General features: G+C 38.5%; 1 protein-coding gene across 1 annotated transcript in view; it reads right to left on the bottom strand.

Moving 5' to 3' along the window:
- Positions 1–6,475, bottom strand: part of LOC102601257 (protein RER1B-like) — a 15,751-nt gene that overhangs the window by 3,002 nt on the left and 6,274 nt on the right. The window lies entirely within an intron of this gene.

Here is a 6,475-nt window from a genome sequence, read left to right as displayed (position 1 = left end):
TAATTATTTTTTGAAATAGCTATATGTGCCGTCCCGTTTATCCCATCCCGTTCCGTTCCGGTCCATTCCGGTCCGTCCCGGTTCTATCCCGGTATATAGTGGGACGGGACGGAACTGAGCCTCCATCCCGGTAGTTCCGGTCCGGTCCATCCCGGTACCGGTCAACAACCCGGTCAAACCGTCCCGTTCCGGTCCGGTGCCCAGCCTTAGTTGCTGCCATAATACTCTGGGCAAAGCTCCTCTGGTGCCAAAATTAAAAATTTGATTGAACTAATCACTGAAGCTTTAGTGAAATGCTCTCAGGCACCTGTTTTAGAAAAATTCCTTTTAAGCCTTTCTTTCATTTTAGACAATTCTCAGGGGGGAACTTTGGCAGTCCTTGGCCGGAATTATAACAGTTACAGGTATTCAAGTAAATTCTGTTTAACCCAGTAATGATGATTGACACAATCTATTTTGTAGTGGGAATTGAGTTATATGATATTATTAGAAGTGAAACCAGAGTTGGAGATGGTAAGAATAGACGGAATGTGGAAGAAATCTGATCAGAACTACTTTTAGCCGGAAGATGATGGTGTGGTTGTGTGATACTCTCTAGGAGGCCTCGAAGGTTAAAGGAAGCTACGTCAAAAGATGGAAGTTTTGTGATCACTTCTTAGAAGAAAAATCTTCTGCTCGAGAAACTACAACAAACATGGACGTTATATGATCATCATCAGCATTCAAGGTATGAGGAGATCAATTATTATTGTTCCTGAAATGGAATTGACCATGGGCTGGATGGATATTGTTGTTAAGATTGAAAGATACACTAACTACAAAGTCCAGAAGCAAGTTATAGATTTGTCCAAAGAAATAAAGGAAGCTCTTCCTTACTTGGACACTGTCACAAGGATTAAATGGACATCCAAAGAAATTAATGTGGCTGTTGTACAGAAAAAAGAGGTATTATATGTATTTCTGGAGGAACTAGTCAAACACAAAATGAACTTCTATGCAGCACTGTGGTCGGCAGCATTCCAGAAGAAACCTCTAATATTCCCTACTCTATCAGGGAGTTCGTAGTTGGACTAGAAGTTCTTGGAAGAAAATGATGCACAAAATGGTGGATGGTCAACACATGGCCTTCATCAGAGGCAAGCAAAAAATGGATGCTATTCTAATTGCAAGCAAATGTGTAGATACAAGAACAACGAGCAAAGAACTTGGGATTTTATGCAAGCTAGATATTGAGAAGGCACATGACCACTCAAACTAGAGCTTCTTACTAGGAATCTTTTTTCAGATGGGCTTTGGAGACAACAACAACAACATACCCGATGAAATCCCACAAGTGGGATCTGGGGAGGGTAGAATGTACGCAGACCTTACCACTACCTTGTGGAGGTAGAGAAGTTGTTTCCAAAAGGTCCTCAGCTCAAATGCAGCAATTTCATATACAACGAAGAAAATATAGCGAGTCACAAAGAAACTGTGCAAAGTCTACAAGAGGAAAGCAACAACTACAACAAAACAGTGCAATAATCGAAACTCAATTCAGCGATAAAGTATTAAAAACAATAATAAATAATGATCGATATCAAAAACAAGAACTACAGTAAGACAACTAGTATAATGGGAAACACCAGTCACCCTAAGCAAGACAACACTACACTACCTACTAACCTTCTACCCTATACGCGTCTACCACACCCTTTTATCTAAGGTCATGTCCATTACCGAAGATGAGTCAAATCCTATCTTATCACCTCTGCCCAGTAATTTTTCGGTCTACCACCGCCTCTCCTCGTACCCTATATAACCAACCTCTCGCACCTCCCCACTGGTGCATCCATACATCTCCTCTTCACATGTTCAAACCATCTCAATATCGCCTCTCTCATCTTATCTACAAATGAATTAATTGAATCATATTTTGCATTAGCACAGTCATATTCTCAATCCTTGTTCATGACTCACCAGTAGGTGTTTTTCCTTCCCGAAGAGGTTTGAGGCAGGGGATCTGTTGTCCCTTTCTTTTTGTCATTACTATGGAAGGTCTTAATGACATGTTGAAGATTGCTCAAATAAATAACTGGATCAAGGGATTTAAAGTTAGTTCCAAGGTTGGCACTAGTATGATGATTTCTTATCTTCAATAAACGAAGGGAAAAGGCCTAATATACCCCTCAATTTTGCGATTTAGAGCTAATATACCTCTGTTATAAAAGTAGCTCACATATACAATTTGTTGGTTTTTTAATAAAGAAATTAAGAAAATAATAGAGAAAGACTTTGAAAGAAAAAATACTGCAGTATTGTCAAAGGGAATTATTTTATTGATAATCCAGAGACTTAGGTTTTTATTGTTGTATTATTTAGGTTTTTATTCTTATTTCGTTTATTTTTTCTTTCGAATTATTGTAAAAATATGAGAAATCAAAAGAATGAAGTATGAATGGAAAAAGAGAAAAAATTGAAACAATTTTTTTTGCGACTAGATTGTAATTTATTAATATACCCCTTAATAGATTTTTTTTTTAAAATAATTAAAAAAATAAAAAAATTGTTCACTTCCATTAGACCAAAAGAGCACATATGGGCCATTTGTATAATGGTAGGGGTATATATGAACCACTTTTATAACGAGGGGTATATCAACTCTAAATTGCAAAGTTGAGGGGTATATGCCCTTTTCCCTTAAACAAATGATATATTGGTGTTTTGTGAATCTAACAAAAATCAACTACAGATGTTGATGGTGATCTTCATTCTATTTGAAGCCTCATTTGGATTACATATTAATTGGAACAAAAGCTTTATGTATCCAATTAATTATGTAGATGAGATCCACAACATGGATGTGATTTTTGGAGGAAGCATAGGGGAATTACCAATAGTTTATTTGAGAATGTCATTGGGAGCCAAAAGTAAGTCTTAAGGGAAATGAATGATGTTTTAGGAAAATCTAGAAGGAAGCTAACAAATTGAAAGAATCAATATCTTACTTTCAGGAGGGTGGGGTGGGGTAAGACTTATTCTGGTTAATTTTGTGTTGGATACATTGCGTACCTATATGATGTCTTTATTCCTATCCCCCCTATAAAGAAATGCAGAGATTAGATGCACTAAAAAGAAACTTCATTTGGCCAGGCAACTATGAGAAGAAAAGAATCCATTTGATTAAATGGGCTTCTCTTGCAGTCAATAAGAAGGAAGGAGGTCTTGGAATCAAGAAGTTGAGAGTCCAAGATCAAAGATTGATGTTGAAATGGTTATAGAATTTGCAGTCGAAGAACATTCACTATGGAAAGATGTGCTAAAAGATAAATATGGGATGGAACGGAAATGGACAACAAACGCTTGAATTGTCATATGGGTCGGTCACTGAAAATCTATCACGAATTTATGACCTCAAATCATGAACAAGTCCACATTCAGAGTTGGGAATGGTATGAAAATATCCTTTTAGAAAGATAAGTGGCTCGATCAATAATCTTTGAATCAACTTTTTAGTAAGAAGCAACACTTGGAGAGATTTGGGCAAATCAGGGATGGAATCTTTTTTGAAAAAAGTAATTTGCATTATGAACAAAAGGAATACCCAGAAAGTATTCCAGTAATACTTACAGCAAAATTACAGAGGGAGAAGTGACCCTACTAATGCTTCATAAATAATCTAAAATATTAGGAATATCCTCTTCTTCTTGAGGATATTCGTGTTTACACCAACAAAAAAAGGAACTCTTGTTTTTAGTTTCTAGACAGTTCATTTTTAGTTTCTACAAAAAGCAACTCTTGTTTTCGGAACATCTCTGGTTCCTTTCCATCCATATAGTCCACCAAATGCAAGCTGGGACAATCTTCCATCTCTCCTTGTAACCTGACTGATTCCCATCTCTATTCCAGCAAGCTAGAGCCTCTTTGATGCTCCTTGGCATAGTCTAGCTTATGCATCTTTAATTAATAAAAAACTGCCATAACTTCACAGTCTCTCTAAAATGTAGAAAGAGATGGCTTATTGTCTCAATCTCACATTCACAAAAAGAGCACCTAGAGCAAATTTGACGACCTCTTTTCTTAAGGTTGTCCTGGGTGAGTGTGGTCTGTTTGGCTAGTATCCAAGTAAAACATGCTACCTTGAAGGGTATCTTGACTTTCCAGATCATCTACCAGGGCCAGCCACCACTTTGTGAGACTGATCTCTGCGATTTCTTGTAAGTTGAACCAAATGAAAATCTACCATGCTTGTCTGGTAGCCAAAAAAGATTGTCCTCATTTGGAGTTAAATATGTGTATTGCTCCAGAGTATTGAGTTGTTCAGCCACTTTGTTAATTTCTCAGTCATCCAAGTGTCTCCTAAACCTGAGATCCCACCCCTGATTGTCTTTCATTTCTCTAATTGTGGATACCTTTTGAAGGCTCAGGTTGAACAAGACAGGGTATTGTTCTTCAAAGTTTCATGTCCAACCCACACATCTTCCCAAAACAGTGTTTTCCCTATTTCCTACTTGATTTTACAACTGTTAGCAAAACTGATCCACTGACTTCTGATAGACCTCCATACTCCAGTCGCATAAGGTTGTGTGGGCATGTATGTAGTCCATTTGTTCTCCATTCCAAACCTAGCCTTGATTGTGTCCTTCAACAAAGCTTGTTCCTGTGATGCAAATCTCAATAGCCATTTCATCAGAAGGCTCCAATTCAACAGCTTTAGGTTCCTTATCCCCAGACCCCCTTCTTTTTTGCTTTGAATGACTTCATCCCACTTTACAAGATGAAATTTGTGATCATTAGGATTACAGTTCCCTTGCCACAAAAAATTTCTCCTAGTGGCATCCATTCTATCAATCACATTTGCAGGCATTGGGAAATCAGATCATGTATTCAGGCATGGCATCCAACACACTGTTGATGAGTGTAACTCTTCCGCCTAGAGACAAATATTTGTCTTTTCAATTCACTAGCTTCTTCTCACATTTCTTTTTTTTGAAATAGGTAACTTTATATTCACACAAAAGAACTCATCAAGAAATTGATGAGGAGGGATTTACAAACCCCCAGGGGGTGCCATCATTCTCAAATCCAAAAACAAATTTTCAAAAATTTACAATTGGCCTATAAACTCCACTACACTATCTACTTCCCCCACTAAATCTTGCTTACACCAAAAAAACAAAAGACTAAGGCATTTCATCTTGATCATCTGGGAGCTGCTTGACCTCCCCTCGAAGCACCTTCCATTTCTTTCTTTCCATAGTGTCCACCAAATGCAAGCAGGTACATTTTTCCACCAATCTTCCTTTGATCCTCTCTTCCCAATTCCTTGCCAGTGTGTTAGTACCTCAAAAGTGGTTCTGGGCATTGTCCAATTAACCCCGAGTATACAAATGAACATGTTCCACAGATCTGTAGCCATCCTGCAATGCAAAAATAAATGGCCATTTACTTCAGCCTCTTGTTCACACATATAGCACCTTGAGCAGATCTGTATACCTCTTCTTTGTAGCACTTCGTGGGTTAGACAAGCTCTTCTAATTACCAACCAAGTGAAGCAAGCAACTTTTAGAGGGATCTTAATCTTCCATATTAATTTCCAGGGCCAAAATGTTGTCAAAGAGTGGTTGGTGTTTCTTTCCCAGTAACAAGACTTTACTGTAAAAACTCCCCTACTATGCAATTTCCAAACTGGTTTGTCGGACTCTGCATTGATGCCAAGGAACAGGTTCAAAGCCTGAAGTAAGTCTGCTACTCTTTCAACCTCCCAATCATTTAGAGCCCTTCTAAACATAAGGTTCCAGCCTTGAGGACTCCACATCTGCGCTATAGTGTCATTCTGTTGTAGGCTAATAATGTACAAGTCAGGAAAGAGTATCCTCATTTTCACATCGCCTAACCAGATCTCATTCCAGAAACTGATCTTCAGGCCATTCCCCACTCTGAAAGTCACCTGCGCATTGAAGTCAGTCCACATTCTCCTAATAGTTTTCCATACTGAGCACCCAAAAGTGCCATTCACCTCTTCAGTTATCCAATTACTCTGTAGGCCATATTTCTCAGCTATGAACCTCCTCCATAATGCTGTATCCTCGCAACAGAATCTCCACAACCATTTTTGCAGCAAACTAGTGTTCTGAATACTTAAGTTCTTAATGCCCAGACCTCCTTGTGCTTTGCTCATTATCACCTCTTCCCATTTAACCAGGTTGTATCCTTGTTTCTCTTTGTTCCCTTGCCAAAGGAACACCCTTCTCAACTTGTTGAGTTTCTTTCCAATACTTTTTGGTAGTGGAAGACTTAGCGTATAAGTTGGGAGGGCATCTAGAACTGATTTTATGAGAGTCACTCTACCTCCCAGAGATAAATATTGACTCTTCCACCTTGTCAGCTTCCTTTCACTTCTCTCCAAGACTTCACTCCATACTTCCAATTCTTTGTTCTTGGCTCCCAAGGGCATCCCCAGATATTTGGTGGGAAGAAAGGCCACTTGGCAGCC

The sequence above is a fragment of the Solanum tuberosum genome, unplaced genomic scaffold, assembly GCF_000226075.1.
Source record: "Solanum tuberosum cultivar DM 1-3 516 R44 unplaced genomic scaffold, SolTub_3.0 scf00084, whole genome shotgun sequence".
Classification (NCBI taxonomy): Eukaryota; Viridiplantae; Streptophyta; class Magnoliopsida; order Solanales; family Solanaceae; genus Solanum; species Solanum tuberosum.
Note: the sequence above shows the minus strand (reverse complement) of the source record. Positions and strands in the feature narration are given on the sequence as shown.